Consider the following 14,971-nt stretch of genomic DNA (forward strand, 5'->3'; position numbering starts at 1 on the left):
CATACAGATGAACTGGGTGTGGCTGAGGAAAAAGACCTCTACTTATCAAGCGGTGGTAAATAAGAGGTAATTTATGAATTATCATGGTGGGTAACAGGTTTAAAATTAGGGTTATGCTGGCGAAGCGTTCAACCTTAATGAATAAAATAATACATTGAAAGGCAGAATTTATTCCGGTTATATTTGAAATCAACTTTTCTTTAAAAATCAGAAACATTGACAGGAATTGAAACAAGAAGAGTTGCTGAATTCTTAATTACAATTTGCACTCATGTTAACGAGTAAGAAACTGATCATGAGGGTCAATCTTCTGTAGAAAGACACTCTGATGCTACACAGAGTCGCTCTACTTTAACAGTGCCGCTGGTAGTGTACCATAAAACAGTGAAACATTTTTATGTGGCCCCGCTCAGCCTCCTCAGGGCCTCCAGGAGAACCTTGATCAAATCATGGCTCTAATAAGTCTATTTCTTCTTCTAAATAGATCTTCTCTTGTGTCTAACCTCAGCTCATCGTCCTGTTGAGGTTTCCCACCAGCACTGACACACACAAGCACATTGGTGTCTTTTTCTGGCTCCCAGCCGAGCAAACGGTGACCCACCATCCCCTCCTCATCCTCCTCTTCTTTCATCCCACACAAAAATTTCACCTGCATACCCAACACACCCACTGTCACCCCTCCTGGAGCATCAGCAGGAGGATTGTTATCTAATCAGAGCTCTAATAGGACCAAACAACATCCAGGACGAGATCCAGAGACCATTTCCCACTAAAATACACACACAGCAGCAGAAGGAGCACTCAGGAACCACCTCTCTCTCCTCTCTCCTATACACGCCCCACATACATCAGTATGTCTTTAGTACAGGCAGAGAAGGGAGAGACGGAATATTAGTATTCAGAGCACAGGGAGGAAAAGAAGGAGAGGCAGAAAGCGAGCAAACGAGGGAGAGTGAGAGGGAGGGGACAGGAGGAAAAAAAAAAAACACAAGGAGGGGATGGAAATATAAGAGAAGAACAGGGGAAACCGAGAGGTAAAAGAGGGGAGGGGAGACAGGGATCATATTGTTGGTTTCTCCCTCTCAGTCTGCCTTCACCGGTTCCTGCTCGGACAGATGGGTAGATGTGGAGCAGAGAGGTGCGGAATACCCCTTTACCAGCGTCGCATCTGAAGTGAAAACAGCGGAGGAGAGAGAGCGGAGGAAGAGCAGGAGCCCAGCGGTTCCTGCGACGCAGAAAGGTAGGGGAAGATGTTCGCTCCTGTAAAACATCCGCGTCTCTGATTTCAGCGACGCGCCTCAGCCTCCTTTGATGTCTGCATCCATTGCCTGCACTGCTCAATGGGAGCCCTGAATCCAGCCGCATGTGGCTGTTTTCCATCAATATTTCATCTTTAGTCTATTATTTCTGCATCCGTGTTGCATTCTGCCTCCAAATACATGCTCAGGTATCCACGGGACGCCTGCAGGCTGCAGTGTTTGGGTCACATCCTCTGGTGGCCATGATTTTCACTTTTATTATTTCATTTTTCTGGATTTTTTACGGGCAGGAGATGGGATATAGGACGTACAGAGGGGAGGGTGCGCGCCCGAGCACGTAAAAACACACATACAGACGACAGGTTGACGTGCGTAAGACGTGCGTAATCCCACACCCCCACGGCCTCCACCCGAGCGCCCCCACCTTACCTTCAAAGCTGGAGTTCCTCCGCCGAGGAGAATCATGTTTAAAGAAAGAACTGTCCCACAGACTCAAATTAAAACTGAAGTGTCAGGATGTGTGTTGAGATACACTCCATATGTAATGTTATTGTTATTATTGACTTCTAGCAGGTTCCAAACACATGGGTGCTGTCCAGTTCTGGTGCTGAAGGATGGTGTCTAGAGCTGCAACTAATTATTATTTTGTTAATTGATTAATTGGTCGATTAATAATAGGATAGAAAAAGGTTCCTTTGTTTTTTACAGAATTAGACTGGTTTAAAATAAAACTTTTTCACAAGAGGAGTTCTAGATAGGACATACCGTATATAAAAATATCTATCTATCTATCTATCTGTCTATATTTCTACGAAAGTTTTTTTTTTATCTTAAATGTATAGAATTTTCCCCAATTTTGGTCTAACTACTGCTCTAAGTAAGTTGCTCTGTCAACTAGAGGGATGGGTTAGGGTTAGAGTCTCTCCACTCCAGTTCACGATTAATTGAAGTTAGTTGGAGATTATTTCACTAATCGAATAATCAGATTAATTGTTTCAGCCCCAATGGAGTCCTGCATGTTTTATTCAGGTTCCTGCTCCAATACGGCAGAGTGAATGGTTAGTTACGTTCCATTACCGAACCTTGTGTGCTGCAGAGGTCATTGTCCCATCCTGGGCAAGCTTGAGGTATTCCCTAAAACAGAATGATGACCTTCCAGCAGGTTTTTGGTGTACCTCAGGGTTTTCTCCCCAAAAGGCATTACTGTGAAACTTCTTAAAGAAGGGAAATTGCTTAGCTAACTCCTTTGGATGTGACAGCAACTCTCTCCCCATCTAACGGGCAGTCCAGTCAGACTATGGAGGAATTTCATTTAAGCTACTTTTATCCCTGATCTTGTTCTTTTGATCTCAATCCATATCTGCTGAGCACAGGTGGGGGAGTTAGATGGACCACTAAATTAAGAGTTTTTCTTTTTTTTGCTCATTTCTCACTCCATCCTACACATAAAAAAGACATGAAGATGGTTCTTAACTTAAAAAGAAGCTAAGTTTGGAGGAACCTGCCCTTATCTGACAGGCAGTTCATTTAAATCTACGATCAATAAGGAAATCACCTAAAACATGAAGGACATCAGCCCTCAAGGATACAAACATATTTTACCCGCGATGTGGACTGCAGATGAATACTACATAATGAGACAAACTTCGTCTTGATCATTGCTACCTCTGCCTCCATGCATTGTGTACATGCTTAAAATGCTCCGATAGGTTGACTATTTATAACAAGGGACCCAACGAGTCTCTGAAGTCCATGGCAAAAATGTCTAAATATCGTATTTGGTCGTCATAGCAAATTCTTGAACCTTATAGCAAGGGCTAGACTTTGCTATGACTCGTACACTGTGTGATTTTTTTTTTTCAATTGTTGCACGCAGCTGCTGCTCACACTGTACGACTAAACCGTGCAATTAGTCGTACAGTGTGAGTTCACAGCTCACGATTAATGTTTGCACTGACACTCTAATGCGATCTACCTGCTCACACTGTACAACTGAAATCCACGTTGGACTCAGCTCCGCGGTGAGATGGAACTGCTCTGACTCGTCTATCTGGAAGCCAAACAAATAGAAGGGGAATATGAAGTTTACTAGAGTGAAACGTGCTGCCTTGGCAAATTGTGCAATTTTGTGCTGAAAGCCCTAAAAAGAAAAGGCGATGACGTATTTAGAAAAAAGACATGGCTGAGCAAACGTAGCCACTACTACTACTCCTGATCGGGAGGTAATCGTGAGAGGCTAATCGCCCCTCGTAACCCCCTGTACACTACAAGACTCACAACGCACGATCAGGATGAAAATCGGCCCAATCGAAAGATTGTCGCACGACTGGAAAATCGCCCCGAAAATGGCACAGTGTACGCCGGGCTTTAGGTTGCATGTTTGATTCACTTCAAGCCTAAACACAGATGTTGCAGGTTAGATTTCACCAATGCCCAATGCTTTTCAAACCTCTTTAGACAGACTTATTTTACCACCTTTAAAATTTAAACCACATTCTCATTTTAGTTAGACTGAGGGCAGTTTGGTCTTTCTGACATCTTTTTAACACAGCGTTACTCTGGGGGTCTAAAACACAAAGGCAGAAGCTGACTCAGTCACATTAAACCCCCTGGTCTGTAAATAAGGCCCTGCTCTGCAGCTTTGCTCACTGTGAAACAGACAGAAAAGAGCAGCACCGGTATCCCAGGGTTCCTGGCTGGCCACTTGTTCTCTCCCCCCTGCCCCGTGTTATGGATAATTTAGACACTTGCAGCTGAAACAAGCTCAGAGTGGGAAGCTGTGAAAGCCTTACCAGCAACATTTAGAAATGTAGGACAGAAATAGGTGGAGATAAAAGGCAACATTCTTCTCTGATGGGGCGGGTTGTTCGATCATATGTTTATTGTGATGTATGATGATGAGGAGGTATTTTCTTTTGCCGTGAGGTGTCCAGGGCCTGTTATAGGGCAGACTAAATTGGAGCAACCTCGAGGCTTGGACTCGGTAAAGCTATTACCTCGAGTCAATAGGCATTAATATCCCCACGCTCAGTCTCGGCCCTCATGCGGCGCCGTCTCTTGTCCCTGGGAAACAAGGCACCGCTCCATTGGAGTAACCAAAAAGCTGTGTTGTAGCAGCCCTATCTGTTTACCCCAGCGCATCAATCTGTCACGGCTGAGCGGGCAGAGAGGAGCGATGATAGCATTGTCTCAGCCAAGCATTGCCATGGCCTCTAAAAGGAAGTGATGCAAGGCGAAGAATGAGTATACGTCAGCCCTGGTGGAAAAGGGTCATGACCCTTGTGAATCAGAGATACTTATGACGAATGGCAGGTGATTTGAGGGTGTATGAGTACATCGATTGGAGGTGATACGCGTCATGATACAAGCCTAGCAGGGTAGCAGCAAAAGCAGACGGATGGAAGCCACAACCAGGGAGGAGGAGGTCAATGGGCCAAGCTTCCAGTTGGTACAGTGCAGTTGACTGGAAATTACACATATTTACCAGAAATACAGTTATTGTGAAAGCTGTTAAAAAAGCGAAAACATGAAGGTTTGTGAATAAAAAACTGAATTAAAAGCTGGGAAATAAAACACAATAATGAAAACAAGAGCTTCAATTAAATATGACTTCCAGGTAGAAATGAAAACAAAGGAAGACGCGTGGTAGCTGATAGGAAGACCTGGGAGCACACTGACTGGGATCTGCATGAAACATCCTATTAAGTAAAGCCAACGGATTAGCTTCCTTTTGTCGACAGAAAGTATTGTGCTCTGACACAGAAAAGCATCTGCCTGTCTAGGTTTAGTGATTATATAGGTGTTTCTTCCTCTGCCGGGTAAAAATAGACATTTTAGCAATAAACAGCAATTCCCTTCGGTCTAGGTTTAATAAGGAGAGTGCAGGTTAATAAGAGAGGGGGAGCTGAAAACTTTTTGAATGAGCAGCAACTAAAACTATTAAACCACAACCACATAAGATCTAATATTAAAACCTCGATATGGGTCATTTGATTCAGTATTAGTACCCTGGTTGGTTGTTAGACTACGGTTGGCCACAGTGGATTTACAGACATTGGTGTTTCTAAATTCAGAGATCTTTCCAAGTGCTTAATCATTAAGAGCATGTGTAAACTCCTGAACAGAATCTTTTAGCTAATTTAATTGAGCTAAGTAATTGACAAGCCAGTTTTGGCAAAAAAGAGACAAGACAGACATAAACTCTTAAAATCAAGAAGTTGCTAAAGATGCTTCCTCCTTGCTCTATGCTGCTTCGCGTACTGAGCCCCGGAGCAGCACTACTGTCTGAGACTGGAGGGCCATCCGTCCGTCCTTTTGTCTCTTTGTCAGTCTGTGTTATTATATGAATAGCTTTCTGCTAATTGCTCTAACCAAAATGGAATAGAAGTAGGAAAACCCTTACCTAAACTACTAATAAAAGGCTTGTTTTCCTTTTTTTAAGCCACTGAACATTTTTTACGTAGTTAGACAAAAAAATTACTCTGTGCTTTAATGGAAGCCCCAACTCTGGGGATATTGTAAATTCTCTCCCTGGAAAAAACTATTCAGTCAAAATGTAGAAGGAGTTTTTTTATTTGAAAAAGGTTTTCTATGAGATTTGTTTCTTCCCAAATTAACCCCGTTTTCATCATGATCAGATTCGTTCCGAGGAGTTCTAGCCAAAGAGTTCTTGATCTTCTTGGTTTTAAGAACACCTTGGCTAGAATTGTGACTGTCATTAAAACATTTGGGGTTTTTGGCTGATATATTAACGTACAAAGTAGTATACTGTGTTAATCCTAGGTAAGGTGACCCTTTGCTCTAATTTCCTGACATCTTTTATCACTGTTTTAGTTAGCAAGTAGTCTTGGACAAACTCTTTAGAAGTCAGAATTGGTTGGTCCATTTGATTGTCCCCAACACATTTCAACCAGGTTTAGATGTCAAGAGATAACATTTTGTGGATTTCTGTGCAACTTTGAGCTGTGAAACACATTCTCACGTTCTCAAAACCAGGCCAGCCCAAATCTGATTGGACAGACATAGAAAAAATGAGGTTGGCCTCCATTTAGACTTGGCCTGCTCAAAGTCAGTCCCTGCTTCAACAGAATCAGATGCGTTGAAGTAGAGGAACCTCTAAAGCATCCAGGTCAGCGCTCCTTGAGGACCGTTTTTGAGCAGGCAAAGTCTAAATTAAAGCTAACCTCATCTTTTCTATGTCTGTCCAACAAGATATTGATTTGGAAGGTATGTCATTGGAAAAACAAAATAACAGAGAAAAAATAATCTGAAGGCGAATCTGCCACTCCACGAGTTCTTAAAGCTCAGAATAGAAATTTAGCTGTGATTTGGGATGTCAAAGAAAGCCATGTCTTAAATTTAATAAAGGTTTGTTTCGGTAACAGGTCGATGAGGAAGAAAACTATCTTGAACTTCTGTGGGAAAAGGGAATAGAAGGTTTTAACAATGGATATTCTGCATATTCATCAGAGTGGTTCCCAGCAGAATCTTTGTCCTTTCTTTGGAAGAACAGGAATGATCTGCTCATCAAAGGAGACACAAACACAAATGGTTCATCCTCTTCAACATCAGGAAGGTTGCATGTAATGGCTGTACTCAGCTTTAAAAATGAGTCATTGAAGTGATGCTCCTATCCTGGGAGATTTAACTAGAACGGCAGGCGAGGGGGGGCTCAGCATCTCGCTCAAGGACATCAGTGGAGGTTTGAACTTGCAGCTTTCCTCTTTTTCCTGAAAGCTCCTTGAATTTATATCTCTCCACAAACAGCTGTATCTTGCTTTTAACCGGTGTGAGTGACCCCTTTTCTTTTCACCTTTTTATCTCTCCAGAATTAGCACATTATGTGATTGGAGAGTGATCTCATCTTGTTCTCAGTCCTTCTTTTTCCCCGGTTAAGCGATTGGACGTGGCTGATTTTTCTCCTCGATGCCAAATGAGACGATGACCTTGCAGGGCGTCCTGTCTCAGCCTCTCAGCCGGACGGTGACCCTGCTGCTTCGTGATGTGGCGTATTTTTTCCCTGGGAGTATTGATCCCAGACCGAGCGGCAGTCAATAGAGTGTCTGCGGCAGGTTTAGTGTTGCTCTGATTCTACAGGAGGAACATGTGTTTCTGGGCTCAGTGCTATCCAATCCCAATTATTTGTCAATTCCTTTGTCTGTAGATATGATTGCAATAAAGTGCATCCAGCTTTTCTTTTACTCCCCAGCTGAGCATGTCCCAAACCTCCTTCATTGGGACCCATTTCTCTTTCCTGAATCTTTTTCTTTTTGCTTCTCTCTTGATGCTCTAGCTGGCATTAGAGGCAGCAAACCTCTGTGTCAGACTCCCATTTTGTGTACTGAGATATCTCAGTTATTAAGTCACTCAAAGTTGCTTTTTTAAAATGAGGAGTGCAGTCTTGTTCTTCCATGATATGATTCTTGTAACATAACTGCACCAGGCTTTAGCTGAGACAGACAGCTACAATGGACTAGACTGACCAAGAGGAGAGATTGAGTGGAAGCACTTCTTGTTTCTAACCCTACTGAGTGAGTGAAATATGTCTTTTCTTAATGTGGGGATTGATTGATAGACGGAAGACAGATGGACACTCGAGGACCGCTTTGCAAGGGAGGTGCCACTAGGCTGACGTTGACATCTCACAGAACGACATACATCAGATGATCAATAGTCCTGCTTCTGTTTGACATGCCACCTCACTTGAGAAATAGGTCTTTACAAGGACAAAACAGCTGAGTGGGGAACTGAGCTGACTTCTCATCATGAACACTGTGTTTTACCACTGATTTATTTTTCAGCCGAACCACATATACACCTTTTTTTTCCCCCCTGCTGGGCTTACAGGAGTGTGCAGAAGTCTCAAAGCAACCCTCATTTATTTATACCTATATTATATTGATTTATGCACAGGGAAGGCAATATTTCAGGCATGTTTTTCAAGTCAGTTTGATGATTAAGTAAAATAAAAATGCATTATATTACATCAATAAAAAGGTCTTATTTTTAAATTATAAAGCCTCTGTAGTCTTGACTAAAGAGTAGTTTCTACAGAATATGTCAGTTTACAGTGCACTGCATCAAACCATTTTATTGGAAAGTTAAGTGGAAGGAAAAGTGACGCACATCCAGCAGGAATAAACTCTTAAATAACTATGTCTAACAGATTTCTCCTGAGTTTTGCTACAACTGTCACCTTCTTTGATTTAAGCTACTCCTGAATTTGAGAAACAGTCAGAAGAAAACAAAACAACTGGACCGTTGCTCAGTTGACCAAAGTTCTCCTTTCAGATTAAAGTCAATTCTGCTTTTCTTTTAAATTAATGTCTGGATGAGTGGAGAAGCACACAATCCATGTCCTGTATGCGTTTTTAAACAGGATGATTTGAGGTGAAGTTGACCAGGGAGTTTTATAGTTCCTCAGGCTTTTTTCTGCTGACAATTTTTATGGAGAGGTTTGATTTTATTTTGGGGTTTTGCACCTGGCTACACTTCAAATGCTATCAAAAGCTGGTTCAATCATCATGGTGTTTTTGTACCTGCCTGATTAGCTTACTGGTCTGATACCTGTATGTAGAATCGACAAGCAGTAATCAAATATCGGCCAGTTGGAGGTCATAAATCTTTGCCTCCACTAACCTCAGGTTGTTTTCCATTGGCAGACCTCCATTTTTTTTATTTATTTTTTTTGTTGAGGCTTGGTCTTTTTAGAAGATTCATTCTTTTGATAAGAATTAATTTGTATTTAAATTTGCATTTAGAGTTTCTCAAAATGAATCATATTGAAGTTCTTAAAAGGGAGAGAGGAGATAAGAATTCTGTTAAATTTGCTTTTTTTTTCCTGAAAACACTTTGTTCACATTTCTCTGGATCTCCTTTTCTAATGTCTTCTCTTATCATTCACTTGTTAAGATTCAGGGGGAAAAAAGGACATTTTTACCATCACCGTCTGATATGGAGTGAGCTTCAGTATGTGGTTTGGTGTTTTAGGTGTGTGAATATAGATTACCACACAATGAAATGACATTAATCTTTTTTATACTAATGAATTATTTATATGTTTGCTCCATAAGTTTATTAGCAATGTGCCCATCATATTTTCTATTCTCATAAATGTTGAGGCTCATAGTTCATACACTCCGGTATAACATAGTCTATTGTTTCATCCTCCCCACGGTGGTCACAGTTTCCTGTATTATGCTTTTGTATTTCAAAACGTCTATAAATAATTCCTCTTTGTTGAAATCCTGGTCTTATTATCAGTTTTCTCTCCTTTCTGCTTCTTCTCCTTATCATTTCTTCTACTGCCTTTTTGATTCTATCAAACCATCTTCCATCTTCTTACCCCATCTCACCTTTTCTATTTTTTTCTCAGGTTTTTGATTGATGATCCTCCTTCTCTGTGAATTATTTATATGTACTGTAAGGTTCTTCCTGTAGTCTGCTGGATGCAACTCTTTATGTGACATAGTGCCAGCTACTGTACAGCAGTGACCAGGGGCTGTCTGCATTGCTGATTTAACTAATGAGAAACGCATCAGACTTTTTTTTTTTGGAGGATATTAAAGTTGTGATTTAATTAGCTTGAAGCCATAATTAGTAACATTGACAGGAACCCTGCAAATATATCACAGCTGACTGCTGACCAGCAGAACAACAAATTAAACTGATATTTCCTGTTGTGAAGCACCAACAATATCTCCCATCAAGTTAAAACTGCTTTGCAACATTTGATGAGACACAAAAGCTGTCTTAGCTGTTTTAAAAACAGTTGCTATTATGCAGAATATAAAAGCCGAACATGACAGTGTGGTCAGTGTGATGGTTTAGTAACACGTCTTTATCATGGGTCTCCAACCCTGGTTCCAGGATTATAATAATTCAGGATCTTAAAGGGATTAGAATTACACCCATGTATGATCTGATCATTTTCAGATCTGTCATAGAGAGCATAGTCAGGTCCTTGTAAAGGTATTTTTTCCCCATTTAACTTTGGCATATGAATAATTTAGGCAATTTTCAGAACCTGTTTTGCATTAGCCTGAGCAAAGACCCAATTAGTCCCATTTTTTGAGAGGAGTCTTTAACAAATGCCAGAGACGACACTCTTTTAAAACTGATTCCAAAAATAACCTTTAAATAAAGGGACGCCATATCAAACCCCTTTTTCTTCTTGAAATAAAAATGTAGTTCTGTTGCTGTGGATGTTTTAGGGATCCAAAGCAAATATTGTTTCTTAGCTAGACATTGTTGCTTAATTGTAAAGCACACATAAGAAAAATATATACAAAGCCACATTAAAGAAATGAAATTTAATAGAAAGGTTGAAAAATGTAAAGGTAAATTCTTGAAAGCACCACCAGAAAGACTAAATCTATTGATAAGAATTACATTAAGACATTTAAAAAAGGTCTGGAAGTCTGAAAAATATTTAGCATGTTATAAGGGATGACTCAGCACCTTTGCACAGAAGTATATCGAAGTGTAAAGATGTAAATTCTTTCAGTAGATTTGTATAATGAGACATATCTTACATGCATTACATTTGGTTAGGGCCCCCAGAGGCACACAGACTGTGGGAAAGAGAAGCCTTTTAGCATTGGCCTGTTTTATTTTGACAGAATGGGATCAAAAATGAAGACCATGAACTAAAAGCCAGCTTCTCTTGGATGAAAGGACAGAGAACTGCTCACATAAAAGAGCCAGACTTTACATTTCTAATTATATTGAAGTTAAATGTTTATGAGCGTTTGATGCATTCGACCTTTTGAGTCCTTTGTTGTTTGTGTTGGCTCTACCTGCTTTTGATCAGCTGACTTTCATTATTTTTCAGGTGCTCTTGTCAGCCTCCTGTCCGTGTAGATTGGTGGAAAGGACCAACTTCACCGATGCATGCCAACAGGTCCTGCTGGAGCTAAAAACGTCAGCTCTGTTCACACCTTACAGCGGAGAACCAGGGTTATGCATTCACACCAGAGATAAGTCTGTGTTCCTCCATCGAATCTGTTCACCAAGAAGCTTTTAGGCATAGAGTGTCTTCTACCCGCCTCTGAAATTCACCATGACCGACATCAACATCAAGAGTCGAGTCCAGAAAAGGTATTAAAAAAAAATCTATTTGAAATTCAAAACATTCTTAAAACAAGAGTTTTTGCTTTTTTAATTATCTTTTTTTGTCAAGCTTATTTTTTTTTGCAAATAAAAGTTTATTGGATTATTTCTAAATAAGGAAAATAGACACAGTTCTTATTTAATTTACTCTCAGTAAGCCTCTACCACGCTTTTTAGAGAGACAGCTCAAGAGAACCTGTAATTGTGTAAATTACTGTGTAATTACAGAAAGCTAGTGGTCAGTTTTAGACATTAAAACTATTACTACTGCCCCAGGAGGTAATTGCCATCATGGCCCTGTGAAATGACGCGTGCAAAGTGTTGATTCAATAATCTGGCTCAAAGTACAGGAAACATATGTATATTTAAAATTGATCTTTGACAACCAGAAACATAAAAAAGAGCACATTGTGAATAGATTTTACCCATTTAATATGAGATCCTTTAAAGGGGAACGTTTTTTTTTTTTACATTGGCCCCTTGATTTTACGTTATTACATCATTTTATACTCACCCATATGAGTTTTGTGTAATTTGGAGCTGTTCTGATGATATTCCGTTAGGTTTTATCCAAGTAATAGTAATAGTATAGTAATGTCTTCCTATAGGCAACGACTTGAAGGCACAAACTAAACTGTTCATAATTGATCATTTATGGTATGCCAGCATTCATAACATGTAGGCGAATCACTGTCCCCCAGAAATCCGCAGTTATATATTTTTATATTTATATCTTTTAAAAACAAAGACGTCATCCGTGCCGGTTACCGTTCATTCATCCTGTCCGCTGAACTGCTGCTAGTTTTACTCACATGCCTGGAAGATGTTTAGTGCTTCTACCACAGATGATCTCGCTCTCAAAATGGAATTGAACGATTTAGAGTAGCAAGCCGAATGAATATAAGGGGTAGAGCGTAGCCGCCTGTGGCCTGGGCTGCCTGTCACAACTCCAGTCCGGCGTGCGGATGACGTCATACACACTCCGCTTTGTTTTAAAAATATATAAATATTAAAAATATAACCGTGGATGTCTGGGGGACAGTGATTTGCCTACATGTTATTGATGCTGGCGTACCATAAAGCAGCGGTCCCCAACCTTTTTTTGCGCCACGGACCGGCTATATGTCAGACAATATTTTCACAGACCAGCCTTTAAATAGTAGGGGGGTAAATACGATCAAATAAAATCAAATGACTGGCATAAAATCAAATACAAACAGCATAAAAATAAAACTTACCATTATGTTGAATTATTGGGAGCCCTGAGCTTGTTTCTCTGAAACAAGCCGGTCCCATCTATGCATAATGGGAGACAATGACACACGAAGTGTGCCCCTGATGTCCAGTCTGCTCCGTAGCTTTGCTTTGGTCGCTGTAACCGCAGAAAATCCCGCTTCACAATAATAGGATGTTATAGAAAGGATGCGTCTTGACCTGAATTAACCTGTGTCAAGAGGCACAGATGCACCGACTGATATAATTGGGAGGGAATACCCCAATTTTTTATATTTTGCAAAATAAAACATCACTTAGACTCTGATCGTCGATAAATTATATATACATATATTTTTTCTGTGCGGCCCGGTACCAAATGACCGATGGACCGGTACCGGTCCGCGGCCCGGTGGTTGGGGACCGCTGCCAAAAAGGATAAATTATGAACAGTTTAGTTTGTGCCTTCAAGTCGTTGCCCATAGGAAGACGTTACTTGGATATAACTTAACGGAATATCTTCAGAACAGCTCCAAATGACACAAAACATTGATGAAACATGATGAAATAACGTAAAATCAAGGGCCCAATGTAAAAAAAAAAAAAACGGCGTTTCCCTTTAAGTCAGAATGCAAAATATATGAAAATCTAAGACTTAATATCAGTATCAGCCAGTGTTAAATTTTAAGCATATCAATATTAATTTGATAAGTTAAACTGTGCTGGTATTAACAGCCAATGTTTGGTTGTTATTAATACGGACTTTATACTGACTTCATGAAAAGCATGGATTTTGATTTAAAGCCAGTATTTCTTTAGACAGAAATATTATTCACATTTATTACAGATGCTAACCTTTTTCAGGAATTAGTACCCCAGCAAATAAACCCAAGGTCAACAGATGTGACCAAAGGAAAGATAAAGGAGCCATTCTTGTCATGAAAAATCAAAATCATTACATGTGATGTTTTCCATGAACAAGGAATTAGCTCTGCTGTTAAGTTGCTAAGACAAAGACAGTAAATGCCTTTAGAAATAGGAAAAGTGGGATAAACAAATGCAAGTTGTACAGGAATATTAAAACAATAGAAAAAAAACAAACAAGCAAAGTGATGGAGGGGTGATGATGTCCTCTAGCTCCAGGACAGTTTCTATTTACTGGTTCTGCCACAGTATTCACAATTTAAACATGACAGCATTTGTCCAGAAGTGAAGATCAGGTCCAACGTGAGATAAGCAAATTATATAACGATGTACGACAAATAAAAGCATAACAAAGGAGTAATTGCTGCTACATGTGGGTTTAAAGGCTGTTGAACTGTAGGGCATAGGCTACTTGTTTTTTCTCATTTTGGCTTCAGATTTGTCCAATAAATAATGCAATCTGTTGTACTCCGTAGTGCATGCTTGAGGTAAGGTTTAATTAATTTAACAACCTGGTAAAGAGCAGATCCTTTTTATTACGCCCTCAGATGTAAAACCTGCTTTGGTTTTAACTGCTTTTATGATGTTAAAAAGTGCTTTGGCTAAAGGAAGAGAATTCAAAGGCCTACGCTGTAAAAAACAACTTCCTTTTTTTGAGCGGAATAATTATTTATTATTGTGTAAATATGAAAAACTATATGGAATAACTTTTTATGTTTTTGTTAAATTCAAGAAAAAATATTTTGAAAGTAAATTAAATATACGAGAAAAAACTAATTTGACCACCAGTAGCAAAAACTGATGTTATTTCAGATTGAAGAAAATGTTTTGAGAGAAAATATTTTGAAATACTATAAATAAAAAATAAATTGACATGTGGAAAATGATTCCCAAGGGAAAAAGCTCTCTCAAAAAGTAATTTTCACTTTCAAATATTTTTTTTTTGCAATGAAAAATGTTCTCTCAAAAATAGATTTATATTTTCTACTCTCTCTCTCTTTTGAAACCTCTCAAAAGTTTTTGCTCTCGATTCAGGATTTTTCTCTCGATGAGAAAACCTCATGTTTATATTTGCAATTCTCAACAGAATTGACAGCTGAGTGGTGAGATTGAGTGAAAATGTGGTTCCGCCTCCGTCGCTAAAACTCATGGGGAAATTTCTGCTTGCCCTGACTTCCTTGTTCCACCAGCAGGTGCGAGTTGAACAGCGCCTCACCTGGAATGTGGATGAGAGCTTGTTTTCAGAAACAGAATCAGAATTATTTACTTTATCTCTTGTGGAAAATTCTTTTCTTGAAGCGCAAACCATTTACAAAAGAGAGAAAAATAAGATTGTAAGTATAAATAAGATATGAGAATAAAATACACTCTCCGGCCACATTATTAGGTACCCCATGCTAGTAACGGGTTGGACCCCCTTTTGCCTTCAGAACTGCCTCAATTCTTCGTGGCATAGATTCAACAAG

The 14,971-nt window shown here is 39.7% G+C and overlaps 1 protein-coding gene across 1 annotated transcript in view; it reads left to right on the plus strand.

Annotated features, from left to right (window-relative positions):
- The first annotated feature begins 929 nt into the window (after positions 1-929).
- Positions 930-14,971, plus strand: part of syt3 (synaptotagmin 3) — a 72,708-nt gene continuing 58,666 nt past the window's right edge. Inside the window, exons 1-2 of the mRNA XM_015392938.1 lie at positions 930-1,240; positions 11,092-11,357. The gene's annotated coding sequence lies outside the window, so the exon portion shown is untranslated. The remainder of the gene's footprint in view (positions 1,241-11,091; positions 11,358-14,971) is intronic.

Source organism: Cyprinodon variegatus, unplaced genomic scaffold (genome assembly GCF_000732505.1).
Source record: "Cyprinodon variegatus isolate N-32 unplaced genomic scaffold, C_variegatus-1.0 Scaffold24, whole genome shotgun sequence".
Classification (NCBI taxonomy): domain Eukaryota; kingdom Metazoa; phylum Chordata; class Actinopteri; order Cyprinodontiformes; family Cyprinodontidae; genus Cyprinodon; species Cyprinodon variegatus.